Source organism: Cervus elaphus, chromosome 13 (genome assembly GCF_910594005.1).
Source record: "Cervus elaphus chromosome 13, mCerEla1.1, whole genome shotgun sequence".
NCBI classification, from domain to species: domain Eukaryota; kingdom Metazoa; phylum Chordata; class Mammalia; order Artiodactyla; family Cervidae; genus Cervus; species Cervus elaphus.
The window spans coordinates 51,839,504-51,858,233 of NC_057827.1; the positions used below are offsets into that span (position 1 = coordinate 51,839,504).

An 18,730-nucleotide genomic window follows, 5' to 3' on the forward strand; every position below is an offset into this window, starting at 1 on the left:
ACGAGGCACGTGATTCCTGACGCACTTAGGCCGGTGGGGCGGGGCGGGAAGCGCTGGTGGTGCCAGCAAATGGGCGCCCTCTCCCGTCCCTCAGAGACCACTCAGTTCAGTCAAGTCTGTAAGTCGGTTAACTTGGGCGCTCAGGAGGTCGACGCGGCGTTAACTCGCGTTGGTGCGAGATGTCCTGACGCTTTTTGTTGTACGCTTCTCTGTTTCTGGGCTGAGGGCTCAGAGCCAGAGTGCTGGCTTGTGTCTTTCCTAGCCGTCCCGCCTGCCCCGAGTGTTGTGGAGAGTTTCTGAGAGACAGCCCCTGAGAAGGGGAGCGGGCGCTTTCGCGGGCTCACTCGGAGGGGTAGGGTTAGGGAGAGGAGCCGCGCGGGCCGGGGCGGCGGAGAGGCCGGACCGAGGTGGTCAGTGGACGCCGCCACCCCTCGGTCGGACCTCGAAGTGGACCTGCGCGCACACCTGGTGTGTGGGGAAGGAATGAGGACAGCGCCACCCTTCGGATTTAGAGGGAGAGGAGAAAACAAGGCAAATGAGTTAGATCTGCTGGTTGATAATCGGCGTCTTCCCTGGGCTTCGAGGGAGGCTCTGCGTTCCCTGTTTTGAGGCCCTAGAAGTAAAGAAGCTGGTGGTTACGGTAAAGGTTTTCTTTAGCTTGGCTCCCCTCGCTTGAGAGAGGGATTTTCGAAAGAGTTTCCGTTAACTTCACCACATCTTGGAAAGTAGTAAACTGGTTGTACAGGGCAGTGAAGTCAGAAGGGAATAGGTAATTTTATGTAACAATTGAGGATTGCATTAGTGAGGCTGCCGCTTCAGAGCCTTAGCTGTGATCTCGAAACAGCATAGTTTTCTTGTAATTAACTTCACGAGACTGTTCTACAAGATATTTTTAGCTCTTTGAGGGCAAAATTCCCCATTTGTGATGCTTTGATGCCTTTTGGTGTCTTCTTGTCTGTGATACTGAGTTGTTACCTCTGAGTTATCTGTCTTCCTTTCGGTCGCTGTAAAAACAACGACAAAAAACCAACAACAGAAAAAATGCTTTCCTTCGTGGTAGATCACGTCTCTGAACCTCTTGTCTGCAAGAGATTTTTCTATGTAATTCTTCTTATAATTTATGAATGAATTAATGAGCAGTAATAGAAACAGCAATGAATTAGTAAGTTGAGACTTGGATTTAAATTTTTTATTTTTTAAATTCATTGAAATATTTTGAAGTGGACCATGGGTATCTGAATCTCCCACTTGTAAGTAGTACAATATGTGTTTCTGAAAACATAATCGTATATAACAAAAATAGTGTTATCACGCTTAAGGTAACTTCTGTTATCTTCAAGTTTGTCTAGTTATCTCTCAAATATTCTTTATAGCTATCTTGTCCAAACCAGGATCCAATTAAAGACCACACTTGTTTTTGTTTATATTTCAAAATCTCAATCTAGATTAGTCACCCCTACTTTTTTTTGGTTTCTCTGATTAGCTAAAGAGGAGGCATATTGACCTGGAGAATGTCTTCCCTTCTGTGATTGTTTGACTACTTTCTCTTGGTGTTTATTACTCTAGTACCTGAAGTTCTAATAAACCTGGACATTTAATGCTAACGGCTTGATTAGGTTGGTGACGTCTCCGTAAAACAAAGTGATCTGTGAGGTGTGATGTTTTCTGTCCACCTTTCCCTTCAACCACTTAATGGCCTTAATAATAATTGATAATTCTTGCCTGAATTATAATTTTATTATGGGCTTCAAAATGATAATTTGTAATTTTTTCATTCCATCTACATTCATTAATTTGCATTCCTCTGTATTGGAGAAGCTTTCTGTCATAAACTGGCAGCATTTCATTACCCTGAAATATAACTTTTATTGGAAAGTCAGAAAAAATGCTTAGTTCTTTTTCTTTTATTACCAATTTTGAAAGTTGTATGGCCTCAAAGAGTGACAAATGAGTTTTTCTAGCTTTTATTTTATTTTTCTGAACATCAGGTTCTTAGGATTTTTATGTTTTAAACATTCTTTTAGGTTTTCAAATTTTGATACTTCTAGAACTCCTCACAAAGAAATCTGTGTAACTATTATTGTAATTTTAAACAATTCCATGGTATTTTATTTTTAGTAGGAGGCTGAGACTGGATTTTGGTCTATTCTACTTTTGTCAGAATCTAGCTGGGTAACATTTAAACAAGTTGTTTAACCCTTTGGGGCCTCACTTTCTTCATTTGTCTGAATTCTGGCAAGGTTCCCTGCAGCTCTAATGTTCTTTGACTTTAAAAAAGAAAACACCCTATTTTATTGAGATATGTTTTTCATATATAATTCATTTATTTCAAGTATACACATTAATAATTTATATTATCAAGTGGTACAACCAACACTATAAATAGATTTTAGAACATTTTCATCTCTTTAATAAGATTCCACATGCCCATTTACCTCCACTTCTACCTCCTCACTTCTACCTCCAGGCAACCATGAATGTATTTTCCTTTTCTGTAAATTTGACTTTTCTGAATATTTGATATGAATGTATTTATACAGTGGATGATCTCTTATGTCTGTCTTCTTTGACTTAACATAGTGTTTTTGATCTTGGGTCATTAATTCCTTTTGTTATTGCTGAATAGAATTTCATTTATTTATGGTTTACTCATTTACCAGTTGATTAACATTATTTGTTTGTTTATTTATGGCCACTCTTAGTTCTGTGATTAGGGATTGAATCCCAGCACTGGTAGTGAAAGCACCAAATCCTAACCATTGGACCACCAGGGGATTCTCTGATGAACATTTAGGTTTCTAGTTTTTGGCTATTTTGAATAATACCATTTCTATAACTCTTTATTTGCACGTCTTTTGTGGACATATGGTCTTGTTTCTCTTGAGTAGATACCTAGAAGTGAAAATGATAGGTTGTATGATAGTTCTCTGTATAACTTTTGGAGAAACTTACAAGCTGTTTTTATAATGACTGTGTCATTTTCCAGTCCTAACAGCAATGTATGAGGGTTGCCAGTCTCTGACTCTTTGATGGTCTGGAGATATTCTCTGATTGATTTGAGAATGATATTTTTCCTTATTCTTAGTGTTGTACTAGCAACAAACTATCCTCTCCTTGTTGTTGTTGTTGTTTAGTCACTAAGTTTTGTCTGACTGTTTTGCTTCTCCATGGCCTATAGCCCAGCAGACTCCTCTTATCTATGAGATTCCTCAGGCAAGAATACTGGAATGGGTTTTCCTCCAAGGTATCTTCCTGACCCAGGGATTAAACCTGCATCTTTGGCATTGGCAGGCGGATACCTGCCTTAAATACCACTAATAATTAGTCTCTAATTATTAGGAATAGTTTCTAAAGGAAATAAAAATACAGATAGTCTCCAAAGTAGGTGGTTCTGCTTATGATTTTTTAATTTCACAATGGTGTGAAACCGTGATGTGCATTCAGTGGAAACCTAAGTTTGATTTTCCCCAGGTTAGTAATACATAGTGTGATACTCTTCTCACGATGCTAGACAGTGGCAGTGAGCCACATATCCCAGTTGCATCACAATATTGAGGGTAAACAACCCAATACACTAAAAAATTTATGTTTTTCACTTTTAGAACAATGTACAATAAGTCACATGAGATCTTAAACACTTTGTTATAAAATAGGCTTGTGTTAGATGATTAGCCAACTAAATTTAAGTGTTCTAAGCATGTTTAAGGTAGCCTAGGCTAAGCTGTGATATTTGGTAGGTTAGGTATATTAAATTGTTCTTGACTTATGGTATTTTCGATTTATGATGGATTTATTGGAACAGAACCCCATTATAAGGCAAGAAGGACCTCTTTATCAGTCTGCTATAAAATAAAATGCTGCTTCTTAGTGTTGCTTTTGAATTTTTGTTTCATTTAATATGAAAATCATTTAATTTTCGTATTAAATGAAGGATGGTAGGAATACTATTATTAATAACATTGAGCTAAGACATGAATTAATAAGATATGATCATGCTCAGTTACGATTTAAAACCAGTATATTTCAGGGACTTCCCTGGTAGTCCAGTGCAAGGGGTGCTGGTTGGGGAGCTAATATTTCACATGCCTTGTGGCCAAAAACCCAAAACATTAAATAAAAAGAAACAATATTGTAGCATGTTCAATAAAGACTGGTCCACATCTTTAAAAAATTCTTTAAAAAAATACATTTCAATAATGGCATACAATTTATTTTATTAAGCCAGAATCTTTAATATTAATCCACTAAGCATGTATTGAGTATGTATATTCTTAACATGTTAAATGACTTAGGTTGCTTCTCTTGACATTTACTATACTACATAAACTATAAATTATTTTAGGGGAAACTATTTTTGAGAAAGTAACAAAATTGACTTCTTAAAGGACAGAATGAAATCACATTTTGTGAAGTTTTAATGTCGGAATGTGTAATGTTGGATGTATAATTCAAAGTGTGGGAGGAAGTACTGACGTTATGAAGACCATAAGTACTCAGTAGTACTAAGCTTCTGGTTCCAAAAGTGGCATATTGTCACTATAGCAACTACCCATGCTTATTTGGATTTGAAACCCAGGCAACGAATAATGGATAAGAGTATAACATCAAGATGGATATGTACCCTGGTGGAGTGATATGTGTGCCTGCTGATGGTCAGGTGTTTGTCCTGTTTCTCTTGTTATGTTTATTATGATTGATTCTTTTGTAGAGTTACCTTAATTCTTGTTAATGTGTTTTTTTGGAGAAAAACATTCAATATTCTTATGTTCTTCCTTTTCTAACATGCTAAAGTTAATGCTTTTTCCAATTTGGTTATTAGGATATTAAATCTATTTTTCCTCTAACTTTCTCTGCGTTGCCAAACAGTAGTTATAAAAATATAACTTTACTGAATCATTTGAAATTTCAATACAGAAAAAACCTGTGACACAAATTTTGTTTTAATTACATTATGAAAAGATGTTCAAGGCTACCAGTAAACATGCAAGTTGCCTAAATTCAAAAATTTTTTGAAATAATTTTTTTTTTCCTGAGCAAGTTTCAGACACTGCTGGCTGGTAGAGATGATGTAATTTCCTTCCAGTTATCTATTAGCTACATCCATAAGTACGTAGAGGCACAGGAGCCGCCTGGGAGATTAGAACTGAGAATTTGATTCTTCCTCTCCACCCTTGTCTGAGGGATTGGGATGGTTCCTAGAGAGGTCGTATTACAGGAAAAAGAAACGAAGAACTGAAGGACACTTGTCTTTAGGGTAGGAAAAGTCTGCCCTGGTATGCTGGATGCAGGACAAAAGACCAAATCTTTTTTTTTTTTTCCTCTGTTAATAGTTGCACCATGTTGTTGATGTCAGAACTGATCTTAACCAAGCCACTCACAAGTTGGTTATGCAAGTTTGTGAACTGGAAGATCTATATCAATGGAGAGATTGATAGCTTATATCCTAAAGGCTCATATCCTCCTGCAGTTCGGGAAACCCCAGTTCTATTCATGGGTCAGGAAGATTCCCCTGGGGAAGGGATAGGCTACCCATGCCAGTGTTTTGGGGCTTCCCTGGTGGCTCAGATGGTAAAGAATCCACCTGCAATGTGGGAGACCTGGGTTTGATCCCTGGGTTGGGAAGATTCCCTGAAGAAGGGCATGGCGACCCACTCCAGTATTCTTGCCCGGGGAATCCCCATGAACAGAGGAGCCTGGTGGGCTACTCTGTAGCAAAGAGTCTGACATGACTGAGTGACTAAGTACAGCCCTTCCTAAAGGAGTCAGGAGCAACAGGGGAAGAATTGGGTTCTCAGCAACATAATAGGTAGTGGGGAGGACTGTGGCTTCCCAGAGGATGCTTTTCCCAATGGGAAACTGGGCTCTGTGTTTCCAGGTTTACTAATTTTTCAGGAGAAACTAAAATTCTAACTTTTTAAAAGATGAAATGTCTTGATTTTCAGCTTTCACATTAAGAATATTCTGTAGGGCAAACATAACCAGATTTAAACAAAACCAGAAATCCGGCAGGATGCCGGATTACAACTTCTTAACCAAAGAACTTTCATATGTGTGGCTGGAGCCCCTTTGTGTTCCAAGAGCAGGGCCTGCTAGCTAATTCCTGTGTTTTCAGTTCCACTCCTAGAACTATTATATATATATATATTTTCATTCATTCCTTTCAGAGTTTAAAGAAAAAAGAGGTTTAACTTGAATGTCTTATTTTTATAGCATTACTATTTTCCTGCTTTTAATTCAAGAGATTGAATGGTTCTATAGGTATCTTTTGTAATTAAAAACTGCATGTTGCTATCTTTAATGCAAGTTGATAGAACCAATAGGTTCCTTGACTTCTAGTCAAGATCAGTAATTGACTGATTTTAATTATCTTGGTTCCAGTTGTACAGCTTATATTGTGTATTTGCAGTATCCCACAGTTACTCCAAGGGTGCTGTCTCTAAGTAGGCATTTTAATTGGGTTCCTTTAGTTTTTAACTAGTTTATGTAATGAGGGGATTTTTTTTTTTCTTTTTCTTTTTTTAGAGATACTTTAGGGAGTTTTGAGGACATCCATATGCGTACATTAGAACACACCTGAGCCTTACCGGAACTAGATGGGGAACTAAAAACAGTAATTAATTGTTCCATGGAAGTGGAAGTGAAAATCGCTCAGTCATGTCCGACTCTTTGCTACCCCATGGACTATACAGTCCATGCCATTCTCCCGGCCAGAATACTGGAGTGGATAGCCTTTCCCTTCTCTAGGGGATCTTCCCAACCCGGGGAATCAAATTCAGGTCTCCCACATTGTGGGCAGATTCTTTACCAGCTGAGCTACAAGGGAAGCCTAGTTGTTCCATTGAAAAGGAGAGACCTTTTCAGCAGGCTTCCTTTGCTGTTACCTTTTGCATAGGGCCCAGCTGCTGGCCCTCACTAGTTTACATGGTCTTCTAGGTCAAGTATCTACTTTCATTTGCAAGTTTGTTCTTTGTCTCCAGTTGAAATTTGTGTGAAGATCTCATTGGGTTATTTTGGAAGATATGCCACAAAAAAGTTGATCATATTCCTCTTGATTGGCTTGCTTTAAGGTGAAGTGTCCTGCCCTAGTCCAATTAGCTGAATTTAGGAGGATGGAGTAATGTGCGGAGTGCTTTAGACAGATGGATGTGGGGATTTGGGTGAAGAGAGGAAAGAACTTTGTTCAGAACAGGATGTGGGCCAGCATCTATCTGCTCATCTGCTCGATACCATGGCTCAGTAATAACCTTTGATCCAGAGATTCCTGGAACTCTGTATTGAACAAAATCGGTCTAAGCTGTCAACAGATCTTTTAAATAGTTGTTGAAAAGTGTTTGGACAGTCTTTTTGCCTTTCCTTACCACTTGAATATCCATCAGACTTCCAAGTTATATTAGTTGAGTAGCTACAAGACTCCGCCATGAAGAAGTACATTCTTAATGTTCAATTATGGCAAGATTCTCATCACAGAATGTAATATTTAACTTTTGGAAAAATCTGTTAAGCCTTTTAACTGCTGAAAAGGCTAAATGAAGTAAATATTTTCATGTCGTAAACTTTAATTGGAGTGTTGCTTTGTTCTAGGGTAAAGAAGTTTCACTTGATTTGCCAACTCTGATCAGTTTTGGAGGGTGAGGAGTACTGTATTGAGATGGATTTTGGAATTTGAGATTGTTCCCTTGTGTTACTGGGCAGAGTGCCATGTTTGATTTGTGATGTCTGCCATGGTTGGAAAGAATTGACCTGAATGACCTGTGTTTTATTTGTAGTTTGGGTTAATTATTGTTTAAATAATCTATTAGTGTTTGTTTTCTATCTTCCTTTTGTTGTACTTATACTTTTTGGTGGCTAGTATTCATATCAATTCTCTATATTGTGAGTAACAGCAGATCACTTAAGTCTTAAGTTTTATAAGTAAATTTTTCCATATTAAGAATTTTTTATGGTGAAAGTGATGTTAAGTTAATTTCTAAATATTAAAATTTGTTACTTCCTAACTGCATTCTCCAGGAATGTGAATTACTTCTGCACTTATACTGAATACAAAGGGGAGACTCATACTTTTGTACCACAATGAAAGTATAAGTTTCCTTTCATGTACACAGTTTTTTTCCGTGGTATTCAGTTTATATATAGGAATATTCTCTCACCTCTAAAATCTAGCCTTTAAGTGAGAAATTTCTAGTAGAAATTCATTACTTTTTTTCTTAGAGTAATACGTGAACATGTCAACAAAAAAATGTAGTACAACAACACTTTTTATATAAAGCAACAGTTTCTGTTCTTTGCCACTAGTTGTTAGGCCTACCCCCAGAAACAGACATTTGAACTAATTTATTGTTTGTTCGTTAGGAAACTTTATATGCTTTTACCTACACTCCTTGGTTGATTAAACACCATCTATTTCCTCCACTTTATAAAAGATGAAGATTTAGTTCAGTTACTTCCTTTTCCCTCCCCTAATTTCTACCAGTGTTTGGTAGTTAATTGTAATTTTAAGTTTTTTTTTTTTGTGTATGTGTGTATGTGTATACACACATATAGTTACATATATATTTATTGAGGTAACATTGACTTATAACATTATGATATGTTTTAATATTGGTTTATAATATGTGTACAACATAATAATTTGACAACTTTATGCACAGCAAAGTGCTCACCACCAAAGAAGTCTAGTTTCCATCCATCACCATACACCCTCTTTATCCATTTTGTCTTCTCCCCACTCCTCTTCCCCTCTGGTAACCACCAGTCTGTTCTCTGTATCCGTGTGTGTGTGTGTGTGTGTGTGTGTATTTTATTTTTAAAAATATTCCACATGTGAGTGAAATCATACAGTATTTGTCTTTTTCTGTCTGACTTGTTCATTTGGCATAATACCTTCAGGTTCCCTCCATATTGTACCAGATGGCAAAATTTAATCTTTGTTTAATGTCTTGGTTCTTATTAATCACCTTTTACTTCATAGCAGTCACAATCTTTTGTGTGCAAGAGAGTGAATTGTGACAGATTAGGTAACTGTTCAGCAGATATTTACTTCTTGACCAGAAGAACTTGTGAAGAAGTGACAATGCACCAGTTCTGAGCCTAGGCCTTATAAGCTATTAAATGTTTCCACTTGCCCCTCTGGGAGTTTCCAATCTTTGCCTAATCAAACAGGTCCCAGGCATCTGGTGGCCACTGTAGAGCCCTAGATAGAAACACATGGAAAAGATGTCAACTTGATCTACAGCCTGAAACAGAACTGCCCTATTTGACTTAAATAATTTATTTCTCTAAGTGAGAAATATATGCTTATTTTTGTATGTTATCGAGATTTTGTGTTTGCTTGTTTTGCCTGATAAGGATGATTTTGCCTGATAAGCCTGATAAGGATGAGTATCTCAGAGTGGGGTGCAGCTATAACAGAAACTTCAATTACATACCATTGGCTTTGAAACTGGTTGGTGGTTAGCAAGAAAACCACTATAGGAGGCTGGGAAAATGGTGAATTGTGTTATGTAGTAGCAAAACTTTTGATAAAACTATTGTCTGTGGTATCATGGAAGGCAGTTTAATGAAGTTGCAGTTTTGGACAAAGAAATTTGTTGAAAGTTGAAAGCGTGTGCTAGTTGCTATTGGCTGCATAGGATAAGGTACTACAAGAATAATCCAGTCTACCACATCTGACCTCTTGGTGATAATCATTCATGTCCTTCCCATTCCAGTGACCTAGTTCTTCGTCTTAATATGCATGTGTGATGGAACATGCCAGCTGCCAGGCTTTCCTTTAGTGTGGGTGGATAGAAAGCCGACTATCAGGCTGCTGATATTCCAAATGCCACAGAGAGGAAGGCCTGCCTCTGGGTCGCTAAAACCGAAGCTTAATTTTTCTGTTGATGTTTTTCCCTTCCTCCTTTTTTTATTTCCTTTTTAAAAAAGTGACTGTCGTTAGTAAGGATGCTGTTTGCTGAAATCAGTAAACCTGAAAATTCAATGGCTTAACAAAAAAGCATTTTATTTTTTTGCTTCTTTAGTCGTCCAATGAGGGTCTTCTCAGCAGGCAACTTTCCTTCCTGTGATTTAGTGTACTGAATTTCTTTTGTGATTCTGTTATCCTTAAAATTCCTTGTGGTTCTCTGTCTCCTAGAGGAAGGGAAGGAGAGAATAGAGAAGGCCCTTCATTGCCTGGCAGGGAAATGACCCATTACTTCTGTTTCATTCCATTGGCTAAAACTAGTCATATGGTAGTACCTAGATACAAGAGGGGTCTGAGAAAGGGTGGATTGTTTGGCTAAGCAGTTCCATCTTAGAGATAACTCCATCTTTTAGGTTGATAGTTGACCATCTTTGCCACAAAGGACAGTTATCCTCTTGTTGTTTTTGGTTAGGGATAAATATTAGGCTTCCATGTATGCTTTGTGGTTAGAGGTGGAAGAGGAAGGTAGATGTGGAGTATTTGACTGGGTACAGTTTTTCTATATTCAGATCTTCTTGTTGTCTCTATCCTTAGCTAGTCCCTTCTTTAATAACCCTTTGAGACAGCTCCTCTGGTATCCCTGAGCCTAGAATCCATCTGGGGTTCCAGAGGGCAGGTTGGCTTTCATCTCAGTTGCAGCTTCCTCCTATTGTCGTCTGTTCTGTTTAATTTGTTAATACACTCCTGTCTGTTATTGTTTTTCAGAAATTTGTTGAAATCTTTTGCTGGCCAATGATCAAGGATCATTCCAAGCTGAGTTTTCTTTACTGTTATACAGATGAAGTATCTGTAAGTTGTTTTTTATTTTAAATTTTAGAAGTCATATGTAGTAAATATAGAATATTTTCAACTAGTACATCTAACAGAATTTAAAGTATTTTTTTTAACACCTGCTACTTAATGAAGATGCTTTACATCCGTCATCTACTGAGCACTTTTCCAGGCTCTGGAGGACATGAAAAAAGGTATGATATATAACACTGTAAGTATAAAGTCCCTCCTCATCCTGTCCACTCCCAGCTTACTTTTTCAAAGACACTGATTCTGTCATGGTACTCCTTTAGAAATATTTGGGGCTTTTTCCTCGCTTATCTTTCCCTCTGTAAACCCTACCTGGCTTTTAATTCCCTCTCTCACACTACATGCCCCTCAAGTAAGAACTATACTGTTCATTGTGTCAGCAACATGCCATGTCATTTCTCACATCTGTGTCTTTGTACATACATGTAGTGTCTACTTTCCAGAGTTACTGTCCCTTTCATATCTGAGTCCAGCTTAAACAAATGCTGAATTCAAGTTTCAGATTTTTTCAAATAAGTGAATATTCATTAATTTAAACCCTGAGTTTTTTTTTTTTCCATTTATTAGTTGGAGGCTAATTACTTTACAATATTGTAGTGGTCTTTGTCATACATTGACATGAATCAGCTGTGGATTTACATGTATTCCCCATCCCGATGCCCACTCCCACCTCCCTTTCTACCCGATCCCTCTGGGTCTTCCCAGTGCACCAGACCTGAGCACTTGTCTCATGCATCCAACCTGGGCTGGTGATCTGTTTCACCCTAGATAATATACATGTTTCGATGCTGTTCTCTCGAAACATCCCACCCTCGCCTTCTCCCACAGAGTCCAAAAGTCTGTTCTGTATTTCTGTGTCTCTTTTTCTGTTTTGCATATAGGGTTATCATTACCATCTTTCTAAATTCCATATATATGCGTTAGTATACTGCATTGGTCTTTTATCTTTCTGGCTTACTTCACTCTGTATAATGGGCTCCAGTTTCATCCATCTCATTAGAACTGATTCAAATGAATTCTTTTTAATGGCTGAGTAATATTCCATGGTGTATATGTACCACAGCTTCCTTTTCCATTTGTCTGCTGATGGGCCTCTCGGTTGCTTCCATGTCCTGGCTATTATAAACAGTGCTGCGATGAACATTGGGGTGCACCTGTCTCTTTCAGATCTGGTTTCCTCGGTGTGTATGCCCAGAAGTGAGATTGCTGAGTCATATGGCAGTTCTATTTCCAGTTTTTTAAGAAATCTCCACACTGTTCTCCATAGCGGCTGTACTAGTTTGCATTCCCACCAACAGAGTAAGAGGGTTCCCTTTTCTCCACACCCTCTCCAGCATTTATTGCTTGTAGACTTTTGGGTAGCAGCTATCCTGACTGTCGTGTAATAGTACCTCATTGTGGTTTTGATTTGCATTTCTCTGATAATGAGTGATGTTGAGCATCTTTTCATGTGTTTGTTAGCCATCTGTATGTCTTCTTTGGAGAAATGTCTGTTTAGTTCTTTGGCCCATTTTTTGATTGGGTCATTTACTTTTCTGGAATTGAGCCGCAGGAGTTGCTTGTATAGTTTTGAGATTAATCCTTTGTCTGTTTCTTCATTTGCTGTTATCTTCTCCCAGTCTAAGGGCTGTCTTTTCACATTGCTTATAGTTTCCTTTGTTGTGCAAAAGCTTTTAAGTTTCATTAGGTCCCATTTGTTTATTTTTGCTTTTATTTCCAATATTCTGGGAGGTGGGTCATAGAGGATCCTGCTGTGATTTATGTCGGAGAGTGTTTTGCCTATGTTCTCTTCTAGGAGTTTTATAGTTTCTGGTCTTACATTTAGATCTTTAATCCATTTTGAGTTTATTTTTGTGTATGGTGTTAGAAAGTGTTCTAGTTTCATTCTTTTACAAGTGGTTGACCAGTTTTCCCAGCACCACTTGTTAAAGAGGTTGTCTTTTTTCCATTGTATATCCTTGCCTCCTTTGTCAAAGATAAGGTGTCCATAGGTTCGTGGATTTATCTCTGGGCTTTCTATTCTGTTCCATTGATCTATATTTCTGTCTTTGTGCCAGTACCATACTGTCTTGATGACTGTGGCTTTGTAGTAGAGTCTGAAGTCAGGCCCGTTGATTCCTCCAGTTCCATTCTTCTTTCTCAAGATTACTTTGGCTATTTTAGGTTTTTTGTATTTCCATACAAATTGTGAAATTATTTGGTCTAGTTCTGTGAAGAATACCATTGGTAGCTTGATAGGGATTGCATTGAATCTATAGATTGCTTTGGGTAGTATAGTCATTTTGACAATGTTGATTCTTCCAATCCATGAACACGGTATATTTCTCCATCTGTTTGTGTCCTCTTTGATTTCTTTCATCAGTGTTTTATAGTTTTCTATGTATAGGTCTTTTGTTTCTTTAGGTAGATATACTCCTAAGTATTTTATTCTTTTTGTTGCAATGGTGAATGGTATTGTTTCCTTAATTTCTCTTTCTGTTTTCTCATTGTTAGTGTATAGGAATGCAAGGGATTTCTGTGTGTTAATTTTATATCCTGCAACTTTACTATATTCATTGATTAGCTCTAGTAATTTTCTGGTAGAGTCTTTAGGGTTTTCTATGTAGAGGATCATGTCATCTGCAAACAGCGAGAGTTTCACTTCTTCTTTTCCTATCTGGATTCCTTTTACTTCTTTTTCTGCTCTGATTGCTGTGGCCAAAACTTCCAACACTATGTTGAATAGTAGTGTTGAGAGTGGGCACCCTTGTCTTGTTCCTGATTTTAGGGGAAATGCTTTCAATTTTTCACCATTAAGGGTAATGCTTGCTGTGTGTTTGTCATATATAGCTTTTATTATGTTGAGCTATGTTCCTTCTATTCCTGCTTTCTGGAGAGTTTTAATCATGAATGGGTGTTGAATTTTGTCAAAGGCTTTCTCTGCATCTGTTTAGATAATCATATGGTTTTTATCTTTCAATTTGTTAATGTGGTGTATTACATTGATTGATTTGCAGATATTAAAAAATCCTTGCATTCCTGGGATAGAGCCCACTTGGTCATGGTGTATGATTTTTTTAATATGTTGTTGGATTCTGTTTGCTAGAATTTTGTCAAGGATTTTTGCATCTATGTTCATCAGTGATATTGGCCTGTAGTTTTCCTTTTTTGTGGCATCTTTGTCTGGTTTTGGAATTAGGGTGATGGTGGCCTCATAGAATGAGTTTGGAAGTTTACCTTCTGCAATTTTCTGGAAGAGTTTGAGTAAGGTAGGTGTTAGCTCTTCTCTAAATTTTTGGTAGAATTCAGCTGTGAAGCCATCTGGTCCTGGGCTTTTGTTTGCTGGAAGATTTCTGATTACACTTTCGATTTCCTTGCTTGTGATGGGTCTGTTAAGATCTTCTATTTCTTTCTGGTTTAGTTTTGGAAAGTTACACTTTTCTAAGAATTTGTCTGTTTCTTCCAAGTTGTCCATTTTATTGGCATAGAGCTGCTGGTAGCAGTCTCTTATGATCCTTTGTATTTCAGTGTTGTCTATTGTGATCTCTCCATTTTCATTTCTAATTTTGTTAATTTGATTCTTCTCCTTTTGTTTCTTAATGAGTCTTGCTAACGGTTTGTCAATTTTATTTTTTCAAAAAACCAGCTTTTAGCTTTGTTGATTTTTGCTCTGGTCTCTTTAGTTTCTTTTGCATTTATTTCTGCCCTAATTTTTAAGATTTCTTTCCTTCTACTAACCCTGGGGTTCTTCATTTCTTCCTTCTCTAGTTGCTTTAGGTGTAGAGTTAGGTTATTTATTTGACTTTTTTCTTGTTTCTTGAGGTAAGCCTGTAATGCTATGAACCTTCCCCTTTTACAGTGTCCGATAGGTTTGGGTTGTTGTGTTTTCATTTTCATTCGTTTCTATGCATATTTTGATTTCTTTTTTGATTTCTTCTGTGATTTGTTGGTTATTCAGAAGCGTGTTATTTAGCCTCCATATGTTTGAATTTTTAATAGTTTTTTTTCCTGTAATTGAGATCTAATCTTACTGCACTGTGGTCAGAAAAGATGACTGGAATGATTTCAATTTTTAAAACACTAGTTCTTTAAGACACATGCTGTTCAACGTGCATTCTATAAATTCGTTTCCCATTTAGGTTATTGAAGAATATTGAGCAGAATAACTGAATCACCTTGCTAAACACCTGCAACTAACACAACATTGTTAATCAACTATGCTCCAATATAAAATAAAAATTTAAAAACAAAATGAAAAAACCCAAAGTGCAGACTGATACACCAGTGTGTGAACTATTACCACTGTGCTGAAATATAAGTGTAAAAATTAAGAGTAATCTTTAGCAACTTTTCTAGGAATTTGACAGAGAAATTATATGCCTGTCAAATTTATAATAAAATTTGGTTTCTATTTTACATGTTTAAAAATTCTAGTAATCATTTAAATTTCACTTTATAAAAGGCTTGGTCCACAAAGTAGAAAAATTTTTTAAATGGCATTTTACCACAGATAGTTCAAGAAGTATTTCTTGGGACTTCCTTAGTGGCTCAGTGGTAAAGAATCCACCTGCCAATGTAGGAGACTGTTTTAATCCCTGGTCCTGGAAGGTCACACATGCGGCAGAGCAACTAAGCCCATGAGTCACAACTATTGAGTCATATGCTGCCACTGCGGAAGCCTGTGCCTAGAGCCTATGCTAGTGTACTGCAACTAGACAATAGCCCCCATTTGCCACAACTAGAGAAAAAGAAAAGAAGCACTTATTTATTTTAGTTTCCCCACCAGGGACTGAACCCAGGTCTTGGCAGTGAAAGTGCTGTGGACTGCCAGGAATTTACAAGAAGCACTAATTTAGACTGCAAAGATTATGAATATTTAGCAGTGAAGAGATTAGAAGAGGATTTCACAAAGAAGATGAGATCTCTTTTTGAATGGTGACTGGGATTCGGATGTTTGTAAAGCACTGTGGCATTTCCAACAGGAATAATGGGGTTTTGGATTACAAATGAAGGAGAGTTGTGCTATGAATAATATGATCTGCGGTGACGAAGGAGAAAAGAGTCCTAGCAGAATATGTGAGACTAGTTTATAGTTTTAATAACACAGAATCCTTAATGTGGTAAGTTTGGAACTCACAGCTCTAGTAAGGGAATTTGTACTTCTTATTTTGGTGGAAATTGCTGCATCTGAAGAGAAGCCTTAGCATCTTACTTGACTCTGCTCTGATTATATTTCAGGATTATCATGAAGATGCCTTGAAAGTTACACAGCACTGGAGGAGTGTGATAGCCCTTTCAGTTGGTAATCTTCTGTCATGAAAGTTGCTTGCCACCTTTACTTTTGAGTGAACACAGTAAACACCTAGGTGAAAATATCAATGAAAAAAATCTACTTTCCATACTATATATATTTCCCTATATGTTCTGAACCTGCTTATAGCCACCTACCACAGCAGTCTGTAGTTTCTGTTTGCCAAACTATTAAAAGTCTTAGTTAAAATCATCTATTTTTTCTGCTGTTCTACCTTGACTTTCCCTTCAGCTCTTGCTTCTCAGGATTGAGATATGGAAAGATCCTTCTGTCCTTTACCACACAGTTCCTTTGTCAGGAATTCCAGGATTTCCTCCAAGTTTGCAAGTATGTATTTGACTTATTCCTTAATTTCAACACTGACTGTTTCAGTTTGTGTTTTCCTACTTTTGTAATTAGGGTTGACTCTTTTAAAGTTTTTATTTTATATTTTACTTGAAATATAGTTGACATACAATATTATCTTAGTTTTAAGTGAAAACAATGCTTTGACATTTGTATACGTTATGGGCTTCCCCAGTGGCTCACACAGTAAAGATCTGCCTGCAATGCAGGAGACCCGGGTTTGATCCCTGGGTGGGGAAGATCCCTCGGAGAAGGAAATATCAACCCACTCCAGCATTCTTGCCTGGAGAATTCCAAGGACAGAGTAACCTGGCAGGCTGCAGTCCTTGGGGTCGCAAAGAGTCAGACATGACTGCGTGACTAACACACACATGCATTATGAATTGATTACAACTGTAAGTTTTTTAACCAAATATCACCATACATATTTATTGCAGTTATTATCAACTGTGTTGCTTGTGTTGAACATTACATCTTGGTTACTCATTTGTTTTATACCTGGAGGTTTGTACTTCTGAATCCCCTTTACCTATTTTACCCAACCCCCACCCAGTTCCCCTCTGGTGCCACCAGTTTGTTACCTGTTTCTCTGACTCTGTTTCTCTCTTGTTTTCCTTTGTCTTGTTTTGTAGAGTCCATATATAAGTGAAATTACTTGGTATTTGTGATTTCTCTGACTTATTTCACTTAGCATAATACTCTGTAAGTCCATCGGTTTGTCTTCCCAGTTCTAGTGCCCCAGACTAGGGAGCCTGACAAGGGGTTCAGTTGCCTTACTCTCCAGGGTTAATATTTGCAGTTGTGATACCCCTCCTGGTTGTGGGTTGCTGCACTAGGATGTGGGTTCTGTGTCCCTCCTACCCATTTTCTTTTATATCTTTAGTTGTAGAAAATGTATTCTGCTAGTCTTTAAGTCATTTTCAGAGATAGTTATTCTATATGTAGTTCTATGTGTGTGTACGCTGGAGAAGATGAGCTTGGGATCTTCCTACTCTGTCCACCATCTTGATCTTCTAGATCCAATCTGATAAAAATTATTTTCAATTTAAAAAACTTGTTTTTATCTTGTTTTCTATTTTCCTTTGTCATTTTTATCTTGGATCACAGCTTTTCTTCCTTGTTACTGAATTACAGTGATAGGAATTCAGAGACATGGGATTAAAAAGAATACTGATATAATCATTCCTTCTGGAGAATTAGCATTTAGCTTATAGTACATATGTGAGCTGAATTAGTTTTTTTTTTTTTTTTTGTAGTAAAATATACATAACAAATTCAGACTTAAATTGAAGAAAGTGGGGAAAACCACTAGACCATTCAGGAATGACCTAAATCAAATCCCTTATGACTATACAGTGGAAGTGAGAAATAGATATAAGGGACTAGATCTGATAGAGTGCCTGATGAACTATGGACAGAGGTTCATGACATTGTACAGGAGTCAGGGATTAAGACCATCCCCAAGAAAAAGAAATGCAGAAAAGCAAAATGGCTGTCTGAGGAGGCCTTACAAATAGCTGTGAAAAGAAGAGAAGCAGAAAGCAAAGGAGAAAAGGAAAGATACTCCCATTTGAATGCAGAGTTCCAAAGAATAGCAAGGAGAGATAAGAAAGCCTTCCTCAATGATCAATGGAAAGAAATAGAGGAAAACAATAGAACAGGAGAGACTAGAGATCTCTTCAAGAAAATTAGAGATACCAAGGGAACATTTCATGCAAAGGTGGGTTCAATAAAGGACAGAAATGGTATGACCTAACAGAAGCACGGCTTCACTGGTGGCTCAGAGGTTAAAGCGTCTGCCTGCAATGTGGGAGACCTGCGTCCGATCCCTGGGTCGGGAAGATCCCCTGGAGAGGGAAATGGCAGTCCACTCCAGCATTCTTGCCAGGAGAATCCCATGGACGGAGGAGCCTGGTGGGCTACAGTCCACAGGGTTGCAAAGAGTCGGACACGACTGAGCAACTTAACTAACTTAACTAACAGAAGCAGAAGATATTAAGAAGAGGTGGCAAGAATACACAGAAGAACTGTACAAAAAAGATCTTCACGACCCAGATAATCACGATGGTGTGATCACTCACCTAGAGCCAGACATCCTGGAATGTGAAGTCAAGTGGGCCTTAGGAAGCATCACTACGAACAAAGCTAGTGGAGGTGATGTAATTCCAGTTGAGCTGTTTCAGTTCTTAAAAGATGATGTGGTGAAAGTGCTGCATTCAATATGCCAGCAAATTTGGAAAACTCAGCAGTGGCCACAGGACTGGAAAAGGTCAGTTTTCATTCCAATCCCAAAGAAAGGCAATGCCAAAGAGTGCTCAAGCTACTGCACAATTGCA

General features: G+C 37.7%; 1 long non-coding RNA gene across 8 annotated transcripts in view; it reads left to right on the top strand.

Annotated features, from left to right (window-relative positions):
- The window catches only part of LOC122707015, a 52,692-nt gene that overhangs the window by 149 nt on the left and 33,813 nt on the right, over positions 1–18,730 (top strand). For 4 of the 8 annotated variants that reach the window (XR_006344544.1, XR_006344548.1, XR_006344547.1 and 1 more), the window contains exons 1-4: positions 10–118; positions 10,664–10,923; positions 15,977–16,040; positions 16,281–16,376. This is a non-coding gene — a long non-coding RNA (uncharacterized LOC122707015). The other 4 variants (XR_006344545.1, XR_006344551.1, XR_006344546.1 and 1 more) reach the window with 4 other exon arrangements.